General features: G+C 46.1%; 2 protein-coding genes across 7 annotated transcripts in view; one reads left to right on the top strand and one right to left on the bottom strand.

The window, feature by feature from the left end:
- The window catches only part of C7H7orf50 (chromosome 7 C7orf50 homolog), a 553,489-nt gene that overhangs the window by 431,550 nt on the left and 108,063 nt on the right, over nucleotides 1-13,876 (bottom strand). The gene's annotated exons all lie outside the window — the stretch shown is intronic.
- The window catches only part of GPER1 (G protein-coupled estrogen receptor 1), a 44,155-nt gene that overhangs the window by 28,427 nt on the left and 1,852 nt on the right, over nucleotides 1-13,876 (top strand). The gene's annotated exons all lie outside the window — the stretch shown is intronic.

Genomic DNA, 13,876 nt, shown 5'->3' with positions numbered 1-13,876 from the left:
CTTTTTATCCCTTGAAAATCATCTGAAAAGTCAGGGTCGTCTTATACGCCGGGTGTCATTGAAGCCGGGTGATACGCCCTATCCTGTTACCGACTCTCAGATCTCCCTGCTGAGGACTGTAGTGAAGCGACGCAGGCGCAAATATGTGAGATCTGAGAGGCAGAGAAGGAGGTAAATAGTATACAAGGGTGGACCAGAAGGGTGAAAGAGGTGTGTTTTATGGGCACAGCGCAGTCTATTCTTCCATACCGGCCTGATAAACAGGTAGACAAGGAGAGCTGACCAATCTACTTAGGGAGAGTTGACCAATCCAACCAGTCAATTGCCTATATACTGTACTGCCTACTGAGTGCGCTCTAGTGGCTGCCTCGCAAGTGCTTTGAGTCCGACAGGAGAAAGGCGTTATACAAATACTGCAATTATTATTATTACTGTTATATACTGGGTACCACATACCGTACAGCACCAGTATCTGTTCATACATAGCACCAGTATATGATTTTTTTAACATTTTTATTTGGTGTGAGTTGGAAGAGGGGGGGAAGGTCTTATACGGCGGGTATTTCACAAACTCTATATTTTAGCTGGAAAAGTTGGAGGGTCGTCTTATACGCCCGACTATATGGTACTTTTTCAATTGCAGGGTACTGAAAATTATTTAACCACTTGCCGACCAGGGGTGATTTGCCTGATCTGTGCTGCGTGGGCTCTCCAGCCCGCAGCACAGATCAGTATTATGCCAGGGCGATCAGACTTCCCCCCTTTTTTCCCCACTAGGGGGATGTCCTGCCGGGGGGGGTCTGATCGCCGATGGCCATCTGTGTTTTGCGGGGGGGCTCCTCAAAGCCCCCCTCCGCAGCCATTTCCGCCCTCTGCCTCCTTACCTCCCTCCCTCTTTCCGTAATGCGCAGGACGGAGTTCCGTCCTGCGCATTGAAGGATAGGCTTCCGCCTATCAGATGCCGGCGATCCCCGGCCAATCAGAGGCCGGGGATCGCCGATCTGCCCTACGGCGCTGCTGCGCAGCAGCGCCGTATGATGTAAACAGCGGGGATTTCTTCCCTGCGTGTTTACATTTTGCCGGCGAGCCGCGATCGGTGGCTCTCCGGCTGTTCACGGAGACACCCTCCGTGAACTGACATGGAAAGTCCGCTTTCATGGTAACCCGCAGACGACCAGTTTACGCCAATCGGCGTTAGCTGGTCGTCAAGAGGTTAAAGAAAGGATAAAAAATGAACTTCTAGGATAGACTGTCTCGGCTGTCTTGGCAACAAAATATCTTATTAATACACTATGAATAGCTGCCAGACAGTGGCTACAGCCATATCTCTGCTAGAATGGGGAGCAGCAAACCTGTCCACTATCTTATATTTAATACGGCTATATAAAAAACCAACACTGATGAAGAGAATAAAATAGAGCACTAAAAACAATAAATGGAGGTCCATTGTGTCCTTGAGTCTTGATTGACAAGTATGACACTGCTGTAGGGGAGCAGCCAGTATTCAAGACTATGGCCAATATGCAATTCACTTTTTGGCCTGGCGCACACCAGAGGAGTTTTTCTGAGCGTTTTGAGTTTTTGAAACCTCCTGCTAATGTTATCTTATGTGTCTGTGCACACTGGAGCAATGAGGTTTTGTAAAAAAAAAAACCCATAGCATTACATTGGGAAGAGCTTTTGAAACCTCTAGCGTTTGGGGAGCTTTTCTGGTGTGTCTCAGCCCTTTCTCCTGAGTTTTCTCCTAGGTGATATTTTCACACCTTGTTATAAAATGCTTTTCTCTAACCGTCATCCGGGACAACAGGAGATCCGGTCCCTCCTCCGGATCTGGGAAACGATCAATCAAGAAGCATTAAAAGCCCCCGCCCACCCTCATTCCTCAGTTCCTCTGTGTTTCCCTCCAGGAAACACCTTCAAGAAGCAGCTCCCGTTTATTATTTTTATTACCTTACCGGAGGGTGAGGTGGTTTTCCGAGGGACAGGCCTGGTCGATTTTCCGGAGGGGATTCCTGTGGGGCCTGTCTTTCTTTTGGGAGAAATGCGCTTTGGTGGAGGTGAACAGCGCTTTTTCCCCCTCTTGCCTTTTAGACGCCGGCTCACGGCTATAGCTCTAGCGTCTATCACCGCCGCAGTAGTTCCGGGTTTCTGACGTCAGCCGCAGGAGGAGGGACGGGCGCACTGACGTCATCCGTGGCGCGGCGGAAAGGGGAGGATAAAGCGGAGGACCAGGAAGGAGGAAGTGAGTCCTGGCGTCCTCCGCACACACACACAGACCGGCATGGAAGGCCAAGCAGCGGCAAAGCCTTCTGGACAGACCCAGACCCAAGCGGCAGCTTCCGGTGGGGCAAAAGCTGAGCCCAAAACTTCTGCTACAGCCCCAGAGAGGAAATATAAGAGATGTGGTTTTTGTAGCATTAAGATTCCATTGGAAGCTCCTAAAAATGCCTGTCAGGCTTGTATAGATACATTGGTGGCTTCAGAAACTTCTAATATTTTGAAAGGGGTTATGGAATCTGTAAATGTTAGAATGCAGGAAACATTGGATAAGTTTAAAGAATCTTTTGTTCCTCCTACCCCTGAACCTTTACCTGGTTCTTCCTCGACTTTTTTCCCGGGCCCTTTGGGGGTTCTTCTCAGCAGTCTTCCTTATCGGATATTTTAGGAGCTGAGGAGGGGGAAGAAATTGAAGAGGGGGAAGAAGAGGGGGAGGGGCAGTCAGAGGTGATATCCCTTGAAGAGGGGGAACACCCAGAGTCTGATTCTGAGTCTGAACATTTACTTAAAACTCCGAGATTTCTGTTTTCACCCGATGAATCTTCTGAGTTACTTAAAGCAGTTTATGCTACGGAGCAAATTAAAGAGACAGTTGCTGAATTAACTCCGCAAGATCGGGTTTATTCGGGTTTAGCTAGGCCCGCAGGGAGGGTGTTCCCTATTCACAAATCATTACAGGAAATCATTTCCTCTCAATGGGAAAACCCGGAGAAAAGATTGTTTATTCCCAAGTCGTCTAAAAGGAAATATCCTTTCTCTCAATCGGACATTGATAAGTGGATCAAATGTCCCAAATTAGATGCTGCATTGGCAAAAGATTCAAAAGATTCAGATTTGTCATTTGAGGATGCAGGGACCCTTAAGGACCCTATGGATAAAAGGGTGGAGGGTCTTCTTAAAAAGGCTTGGGAGTCAGCAGCCTTCGGTTTCCTTCCTGGGATTTCAGCCACGTGTATTTCTCGTAATTTAAGAATCTGGATGGATAATTTGATTTCTCAGATTGAGAAAGGGGCCCCGCCTAAAGATTATGCGGCCTCTTTGCCGGTTGTTCTCAGGGCAGTTGTTTTTTTGGCGGACGCAATTACTGAGATGGTTCGTATCACAGCTCGCACGACGGCTCTTATTAATTCTGCTAGAAGAGCGATATGGCTGAAAACCTGGGAGGGGGACTTGACTTCCAAGAATAGACTATGTTCTATTCCCTTTGAGGGTAATCTTCTGTTTGGAGCGGAATTAGATAATGTTTTATCTCATTCTGCAGAGAAGGGGAAACAATTCCCTAATAAAAAGAAGGTCTTTAAGGGTAAAAGACCCTTTGTAGCCAAAAAGACAGCCAGCGATTCAAGTTCAGGGCCTAATAAAAATCGGACGGTGCAGCGTAAATGGTCCTTTCCTAAGGGTAAAGGGAAAGGCACCTTTACTCTTGGAAATTCCAACCCTACTAAACAGAACAAATGACGTTCTGCCAGTGGGGGGCAGGTTAAAGTTTTTTCTGACAGAATGGGAGAGATTATCTCCCGATCCCTTTGTTTTGCAAATCATCAAGCGGGGTTACCGTCTTCAATTTTCAGTTCCCCCCCCCCCCCACAGAAAATTTGTGAACCAGATTCCAAGAGACCCTGGAAAGGCTCTGGGTCTAGATTCAGAAATTTCAAGTTTTTTGTTGAAGAAAGTAATAATTCAGGTTCCTCAGATAGAGGAGTTCCAGGGTTATTATTCACACGTTTTTCTAGTAAAGAAAGCAAACGGAAATTTTCGTTTCATTCTGAATCTAAAATCTCTCAATCCGTTCTTAGTGTACAAAAGGTTCAGGATGGAGAGCATTTACTCTGTGAGGGCTCTCCTCCAGGGCAACAAATTTTTTATTTCAATAGATCTTCAGGACGCATACCTGCACATACCGATTTTTTCAGGCCATCAGAAATATTTAAGGTTTGCAATCCGAGACCAATCTCGGATTCGACACTTTCAGTTTCAAGCTCTACCTTTCGGCATTGCATCAGCCCCTCGAATTTTCACCAAGGTACTTGCCGAGGTGATGAAGGAGCTAAGACTGCAGGGGATTTCAGTAGTCCCTTATTTGGACGATCTCCTGGTGTTTGCACAGACAGAAGACTTGATTCTGGCACACAGGGAAATCGTTTTATCCACTCTGACGCGTGTGGGTTGGATAATAAATTATGCCAAGTCAGCTTTGACCCCTGTTCAAAGGATTACCTTTTTAGGATACCAGATAGACTCCAAATTACAAAAGATTTTTTTGCCTCAGGAGAAAGTGCTGAAGATCCAGTCACAGGTAGAACAGATGTTGGGGCTGGAGGAGTGCTCTCTGCGTCTCATTATGAGACTTCTGGGTCTGTTCACAGCCACAATTCCGGCTGTTGTTTGGGCTCAGTTTCACGGCAGGCTGTTACAGGAGGTTCTGTTGACAAATTGGGACAAGTCCCAGGATTCTCTGGATCTGCGGATTTCCATTCCAGATCCAGTGAAGACCAGTCTGGAATGGTGGTTACAGCAGGAAAATCTGCAAAGGGGGAGATGGTGGAGACAAAGAAATCCAATAAAGATTTTCACAGATGCGAGTTCTTGGGGCTGGGGTGCAACAGCTCTGGGACAACATGCACAAGGCTCCTGGCCTCAGGACATAAGAGTAAAATCGTCCAATTTCAGAGAACTCAGGGCGGCCTGGGAAGCACTTCTAGCATTTCGAGAAATGATAGAAGGGAACCATGTGTTAATTTTTTCCGACAATATTACGACGGTGGCCTTTTTGGCAAAACAGGGAGGAACCAGGTCCAGGGACCTGATGTTTCTTTCCTCACAAATCTTCGGCTGGGTAGAACACAGGATACTATCTTTGTCTGCAGTCCATATAAAGGGTACGTTGAATCTGGAAGCAGATTTTTTGAGTCGGCAACAGATAATCCAGTCAGAATGGAGTCTCCATCAGGAGGTGTTTCATTCGATCTCGGAGTTATTCGGCACGCCAGAAATAGATCTCTTTGCAACTTCAGAGAATGCAAAGGTGGATCAATTTTTCTCCCTGCACAGGAGCCCAGGATCTCTGGGATTGGACGCACTCAGTCTCCCATGGCAATACAATCTATGTTATGCCTTCCCTCCACTAGTTCTAATACCTCAGGTTTTGGTAAAACTACAAAAAGAAAAGGTGAGATTGGTCTTAGTGGCCCCAAGATGGCCAAAAAGACCCTGGTATGCGACCCTGTTGAGGTTGTCGGAGAGAGATCCTTTTCCTCTTCCAGATCGACAGGACCTGTTGAGGCAGGGTCCTCTGTATCATCCCAAGCCCCAGTTATTCAAACTGGCAGCCTGGATCCTGAGAGGGTAATTCTGAGAAAGAAGGGTATTTCAGAGAAGGTTATTGAAATTCTCATGAAGTGTAGGAAGCCAGTAACTCAGAGGATTTATCGGAAGGTCTGGAAAGTTTTTTTATCATGGTGTACTTCTAAAGACAAGGATTGTAGTCTGACTAGTTCAGTTCTAGATTTCCTTCATGATGGGTTCGAGATGAAGCTGGCACCCAGTACCCTGAAGGTCCAATGCTCAGCGCTGTCTATCTTATTAGACAGGCATCTAGCTCAGGAGGAGTTAGTAAAAAATTTTTTTAAAGCGATTCAAAGATCGACTCCGGTTAGACAAAAGATTTTTCCTCAATGGGATTTGCCCTTAGTTCTCAATCATCTCGTTAGGCCTCCTTTTGAGCCTATCGACAAAATTGACATTAAGCTCCTTTCCTTTAAATTAGCTTTTTTGATAGCTATAACATCGGCAAGGAGACTAGGGGACCTACAAGCATTGTCAATTAAAGATCCCTTTTTGGTAATATGTCCAGATTGTGTTCGGTTAAGATTAGACCCATCTTATATTCCGAAGGTTTCTTCGGAGTTTCATCGTACTCAGGAGATTGTTTTGCCCTCTTTTTGTGATAGACCTTCCAACGACAGGGAAAGGGAGTTTCATTGTTTGGATGCGAAACGCACTCTTGTAGCATACCTGACTAGGACCAGGGAGTTCAGGAAGTCGAATAATTTATTTATACTATATACAGGTAAAAAGAAGGGGCAGCAAGCATCAAAACAAACTATAGCTAGATGGATTAGGCAGACTATAATCTTGGCCTATCAGACTAGTAACTGTCCAGTACCTACCAATGTCAAAGCCCATTCCACACGTTCCTTATCCACATCTTGGGCTGAAAGAGCAGGGGCAACTATACAGCAGATCTGTCAAGCAGCAACCTGGTCGACGACATCCACATTCATCAAGCATTATAGAGTGGATGTGCTATCTCAGCAAGACCAGTCGTTTGGCAGAAAGGTGCTCCAAGCAGTTGTCCCTCCCTAGGTGAGAGTTTTTGTCTTCTAAAAAAGACTTCTTGTCTATCTCTCCTGTTGTCCCGGATGACGGTTAGAGAAATACTCCTATTAGACCTACCGGTAATGGAGTTTCTAAGCGTCTTCCGGGACAACGCCTATAACCCGGCCCTTGCTGGGTACACCTTTCTATTTTTCGCCCTATACTAGTTAGAGGAATCACTGTTGGGTGTATATATTTTTCTGCTATCTTCATTTCTGGTGGTTTCTAGTAGGTTTTACTTATGGATGCACTGAGGAATGAGGGTGGGCGGGGGCTTTTAATGCTTCTTGATTGATCGTTTCCCAGATCCGGAGGAGGGACCGGATCTCCTGTTGTCCCGGAAGACGCTTAGAAACTCCATTACCGGTAGGTCTAATAGGAGTATTTTAAACCACCAGAAAGCAAGAAAAAAAGTCAAAAATAACTTTGATAGTACTTTATTTACATACATACATACAGATTTTTCGGAAGAGGAAAATATGCCTTAAAGCAAAACATTTCCACCCTCCCTCCCCCTAAAACGTTACTATTTATTTTAGCTATGGATTGCTACCCCGGTGGACAAACAAACTATCCAAACCCGTGCCCCAACATTTTACACAACACTCACATGGGGAACAATTATATCACCTATAAAACACTTATATCAGCTAGATACACTGGTCTAGAAAATCAGGCCACATTTAACATTTAACAGGGGTAAGAAAAATTGCAATGTTTCTTTACTGAAGTTGGCCATTACAGCACTAGTTCAAGACGAAACTAGCCCCCAGCCCCCCCCCCCCCCCCCCAAAAAAAACCAATTGAAGTGCACATGTGATAAGAATCTGCCTTGAGAATGACCATAAAGTGTTGGAATAAGGAATGTGGCATCCTTCAGTGTCCCTTCCCCCACCCTTTGGCGCATAAACAATTTAATGAACTGAGGAGGCATGGCCCATTATCTTTAAAATCATGGTGAACCAATTACAAGAACAATTGGTGTAGGTGAAAATTATGGAAAATCCAGTCTACCAACTTAAAACTGTTACTATGGCTACAAACAAATTGTTTTAGTAGCACCGGAAGCCTCAAGGTTTGATCAAAAGGAAAGAGTAATTTTGTAATTTTCATAACATTAAATATAATGGACTGTGCAGCAATTATACAGGCGTCATCATTTTAAATCAAACTGCTCCCCAGGTTGTCAGGCTTCTGTTTAAAAAAACGACAAAAAAAAAGAAGTAAAAAACTATGCAAAAGAACACCCATCTGCATGACTATTTTAAAGAGACACTGAAGCGAAAAAAAATATATGATATAATGAATTGGTTGTGTACTATGAATTATTACTAGAAGATTAGCAGCAAATAAAATATTCTCATACTTTTATTTTCAGGTATATAGTGTTTTTTCTAACATTGCATTATTCTATAATATGTGCAGATTACACAACACTCAGCATTCAAAATGATTCTTGCAGAGCAGTCTGAAGTAATGACCTCTCCTCTAGCAGAGAAAAAGTAAACAGTTCACTTACAGTTGAGATAGCGAGCGCTGCCGGTAGATGTGCCGCTCCCCTCACATAGCACTCCAGTCCGCCCCTCGCGTCCTCCACTAGTCATGTGCTGTATTATATATGTATTTCTTACTTATGTGCCACACTGTACCTGATTGTATGTGCTGAAGGATCGCATGTATGTGTTTGTACCATCACCGACCCTGTATGAGCCAAAAACAATTCCCGGTACAACCCCCGTTGTACTTGGCAAAATAAATGATTCTGATTAGCCGTGCGGACTCGAAATCAGGAGCGCTACTCCTCGGGCAACCTGGTCCGAGTGAACTCTGCTGTCCGCCTCCATCATGATGCCCCTCAGCTCTCTCAGTTGCTTTCTCAGTTTCTTTCTCTCTACTTTCGTGGACAAATCGGTGCTCCTGTCTTGTTGGGAGCGTATCGCTGTGTAGGGTCCAGTGCCGAAAATGGCAGCACTCATATCAGCTCTCAGGCTGCTCCTCCAGTCCCACTCTTTTCTGTTCCTGCTATCAATGTATGCTTTGCTATGTTTGTATTTACGTTAAATGTACGTGTGTGCTGTAATGCTCTGTTTTGCTTTTTATTTTTGCTTTTATATTTTATACGTATGACCCATGCTTGACTGCATGTGATGCTGCACTCTCCTTAATTGTACGCACAAGCTGTAATGTTTTTTTTTGTCCTATGTATGCTGGTCCCACGTCTATGTATGTGCCATGCTCAACTGTATGCTATTTCTTGTCTCTCCACCAACGACCCTGTATGTGCCAAAACCAATTCCGGGTACAATCCACCGGTTGTACTTGGCAATAATAAATTCTGATTCTGATTCTGAGATAATAAAAGTCAGATAACAGTCCTCTCCACGACTAACTTAGTCGGAGAGCTTAATGGCTTGTTTGCATAGAGATAACAACTGGAGTTTCTCAACTCTTCCTGTACTGGAAACAATTAGACTGATGTATCTGATCTTAATGTTTTATTTCTTAGCTGTACTACACATACAAATCATAATATCATAATTTTTTTTCCGCTTCAGTGTCTCTTTAAATCAACAGCAACTCTACATGTAAAGATAACTCTGGATCCAGATAAATAAAAGTATGTTCTAAATAATACCAATTATTTTTGTTGTTGACCTTTGAATCCTATTCTCCCTATATTGTGCTTTCAAACACTGCTGAAAACAGCATTTCTGCAACTAAAAACACGATGCATCAAGATATGTATACTATTTGGTCATATAAGTAACGTATTTTTCGGACTATAAGACGCACTTTTCTCCTCCTCCGTCTGCAGCCCACTACATGCTAATGGCCCGCCGCCCGACCCTCCTGCTTGCCCTTTGACAGGAAAAGGAAGTGAAGTGAGTGTCCGTGTAATGCTGTGCCCCGACCCTCCCATTTGTCCGAAAAGGCTACCCGCCACACTGCCGATACATACAAAGCACGGCTGGCGAGATCTGTTTCAGGCAGTACAGCTGACACCCCGCCTGGTCCCACTGCAATGCCACTTACCACATGTCCATTGGCTGCCGATTCAGATCAAAGTACCCCCTTTTCTGCCCCGTCCTGCCTCTGAAATGAAGATGGGTCAGCACGAATCTGCGCAGTCAGTCATCAGCACAACTACCAATCATGAAGGGGGTGCTGCCCCAGACCACCTATCGCAGCGCTCACTGCTCCCGGCTTGTTTCATAACTGGCCGTGATGGTCTCGCGGGCGGGACCATTCGGGCCAATCACTGTACAGCATCAGCGCTTGTTAGAAAACGAGCAGTGAGCGCTGCGATAGGTGGTCTGGGGCAGCGCCCCGTCTGATTGGTAGTTGTGCTGTGGACTGTCTGCGCAGATCCGTGCTGACCCTTCTTCATTTCCGAGGCAGGACGGGGCAGAAAAGGGGGTACTTTGAGCTGAATCGGCAGCCAGCAGACACGTGGTAAGTGGCATTGCGGTGGGTCTAGGCGGGGTGTTAGCTGTACTGCCTCAAACATATCTCCCCGGCTCCATGCACGCAGCGTCTCCGGCTACTGTAACACTGTCACAGCCCTGCCTGGCCCACTTACACAGCGCACGTCACTGAAAGAAAGAGGAGGAGGACACTGGCTATAGCAGGACACTGGACACAATGGGGCTCTTGACACAGGGGGACACTGGACACAGGTGGGCAATGGACTTAGGGACACTGGACACAGAGGGGCACAGGACCAGGGGACACAGGGATGCTGGACACAGAGGGGCACTGGACCAGGGGACACAGGGATGCTGGACACAGAGGGGCACTGGACCAGAGGACACTGGACACAGGGATTCTGGACACAGAGGGGCACTGGACAATGGGATACTGGACACAGCGAGGCAATAGACATGGTGGCAGAAGACACTGGACACAGAGGGGCACTGGACCAGGGGACACTGGACACAGGGATGCTGGACACAGAGGGGCACAGGACCAGGGGACACAGGGATGCTGGACACAGAGGGGCACTGGACCAGGGGACACAGGGATGCTGGACACAGAGGGGCACTGGACCAGGGGACACTGGACACAGGGATGCTGGACACAGAGGGGCACTGGACCAGGGGACACTGGACACAGGGATGCTGGACACAGAGGGGCACTGGACCAGGGGACACTGGACACAGGGATTCTGGACACAGAGGGGGACTGGACCAGGGGACACTGGACACAGGGATTCTGGACACAGAGGGGCACTGGACCAGGGGACACTGGACACAGGGATGCTGGACACAGAGGGGCACTGGACCTGGGGACACTGGACACAGGGATGCTTTACACAGAGGGGCACTGGACCAGGGGACACTGGGCACAGGGATGCTGGACACAGAGGGGCACTGGACCAGGGGACAGTGGACACTGGGATGCTGGACACAGAGGGGCACTGGACCATGGGACACTGGACACATGGAGGCAATAGACATAGTGGCAGGGGACACTGAACACAGAGGGGACACTGGACACTAGGGAGGGCACTGGACATGGGGACAGGGGTCACTGGACACAGGGGGACACAAGTGGTACAAGGGGGACATAGGGGGAGAAGGACCATAAGATGCCCTGAACCATGGACGCACCAGGTTTACTATATATTTTTTTTCCCCTTGGTTTTTGTCCTCAAAACCTAGGTGCGTCTTATAGTCCGGAGCGTCTTATAGTCCGAAAAATACGGTATGTGACTGAAATACCCTTCTGACGGGTCTATTTCATATTCCAGCCACTGCAGGTCCCCTAATCTACCCATTAAAATATTCAATATTAATATCCAACGCCGACAAACAGGAAAAGGCTGAGATTCTCCACGTTTTCCTCCCCTTTGCCGTACATATCTGCCCTCTCTCCGTGCACCAAAGGACATACTGGGCATGCTCAGAACTCATGTCTTCTCTTGCATGACTGTTGAAGAATGTGCACACAACTAAATGCCCTAGAAGTTATTCCGGGGTTGCAGCTATCTTGCCAGGAGTGAGTGAATTTGAAAAATGAAAAAAAAATTTGATGGATGTCACAATCCAGCCCCGCGATCCCATCTAATCTGCTCCCATTAGCATACGCAGGAAGTACGGTGAGCAGACTGACAATAAAGATTGATCGCGCAGCTGCTGACAATATGTAATGTGACAATCACTCACCAATTCCGTATTACTAGGCCACTGTTGCCATACAGGTCTCATGCACTAGAGACTTCTGGAGGCAGATTGACTGTGTGCGTAATAAACGGTTAAGATTGGTTGGAGGTGCCCATACATGTACAATCCCGATTGTATGTACAATCCGTAAAATAAAAATATCGATTCCGCGCTGGAAATCAGGTAAGTTCACTGCCACCACTCTCGCATGTTGAGGGAGGAAAAAGACTCCCGCTAACTACTCCTAAAAGGAAGGAAACTTATTTATAACCTAGCTAGCAAATCAACAATTTATAAGAACATGATAAAACAATGTGGTAGTATGACTCTGACTGTTCAGAGGGCAGATTCGTTGTAGCAACAATCAGATGACCAGAACAGGCACAAGACTGAACGATAAAATCGTTCGTTTTTATTCTAAAACTACATACACACAGCCTACTTTAGCCCACAGATAAATATACCTGTCCGGCAGAGCAGATTGGTTTGATAGAGAGAGAGTAGAGATGAAAAGAAACAGAATGTCTACCGTTATTGGTAGTCCATGCGGCAATCGCAAGTCTTTGGCGGAAAGTCCAAGATGGCGATTGCCATGCCTTTGTGAGAAATAATCCAAGAGATTTGCGCCAGTGTCCAGCTGGCTGCCGGGATGTTATTCGACAAGATTTTAGGTGAAGTACGCTGGAACTTTGTGTCACTGGAGTTTTAGTCCTCGCTGTAGATGGGCGGGGTCATGACACGTAAAAGTCCATCCTTATACAATTTTAATAAGGCAGTGCCCCCTTAGACAGGGAGAGATTTTGGCCCAATTCATGTTTTGCCGGCTTTCTCTGTGCCCATAGGTCACATCAAGAAATAGAATGCATATTCGCACCCAGCATAATTGTACAATTCATTTGATACCACACATGAGGATCATGGGAGACAGATAAAACCGTTCGTTACTTCCACCCTTTGTAGCCTTGGTTCTGGAAGATCCAGATGCTTGAAAATCTCTTAGAACCAGTGTCCCGTGAAGTCCAACACACACTGTGAATTTGAAGGACCTGGTATCTTTGTAACACCAGAATTATTACAAAACTGTGCCTATTATTAAATATAGTTTTTAAGGTTGGTTGAACTTTTGTGAGTCCCCAGGTGGAGTGATAAGGATAACTCCTGTGTCTCTTTCAAATCAGGCCAGAAGGCAGCTAAGTGTCGGACACCTGCTGGGTCGGATCCTTATGGCCCATACTCACGGGCTACAATTGCCGCTGGTGGCTAGCACACGGGAGCGTGTGTGCGACAGACCAACGACAGCTCGTCGCCGGGTCCCTCCGCATACACACTGCGGAAGAGGGATTGGTGGTGCGACGGAAGCTGTCACCGACATTCCTCCCCCCCGCCGAAAGCGTAACATTAACATTACTTATCATGAAGTACAATTTTTACTGTCATACAGCTCCCATCTTGAACTATCGAATTCACTCCAATTGAAAAGTGTCAATTAAAGCCCTGGATTCTTAACCTTTGCAGCGAGAGAAATAAATAAAGCCTAATTCTATGTAAGCATGGGATTATTCATACACACGTCCATTTCATGATGCCACATTTTAGTTCAGGTACCCTTTAAAGATAAACATTTCCCCTTGGAGTTGTAATGAAAATAACTTGCTTCTCCTGTTATCTCCAGACTCAAATGGGTAAGTTGGACAGATGTCCATAGTTGAGGTTTAAAATGTTTGCAGCAGAAACGTTTCCTTCTTTTTTCATACAAATGTTATTGTCACTGAATATCCAATCCTTTAAAGAGATCAAAGCACCTTTTTTCTGCAGTTTGTCCTGGTTTCTCATAGCTGTAGAAGCTGACATTTCCCCACCTCCCCTTCCCTCTGCCCTTATTTATCCAGGGGAAGCTGTGAAGGTAATCCAGTGCGACTTCTGTAAACTGTTTGTAGTACAGTATCCTGTCTCCCCACCCCCCTGCTGGTGAAAGCTTTTGTTTGCTTATTGCTACTGCTAATTACAGCAGTCCTAATCTGCCTGCTATTTCTGCGGATGGGAGATTCCCGGGGAGCTAA

This window comes from Hyperolius riggenbachi, chromosome 7 (assembly GCF_040937935.1).
Source record: "Hyperolius riggenbachi isolate aHypRig1 chromosome 7, aHypRig1.pri, whole genome shotgun sequence".
NCBI lineage: Eukaryota > Metazoa > Chordata > Amphibia > Anura > Hyperoliidae > Hyperolius > Hyperolius riggenbachi.
Note: the sequence above shows the minus strand (reverse complement) of the source record. Positions and strands in the feature narration are given on the sequence as shown.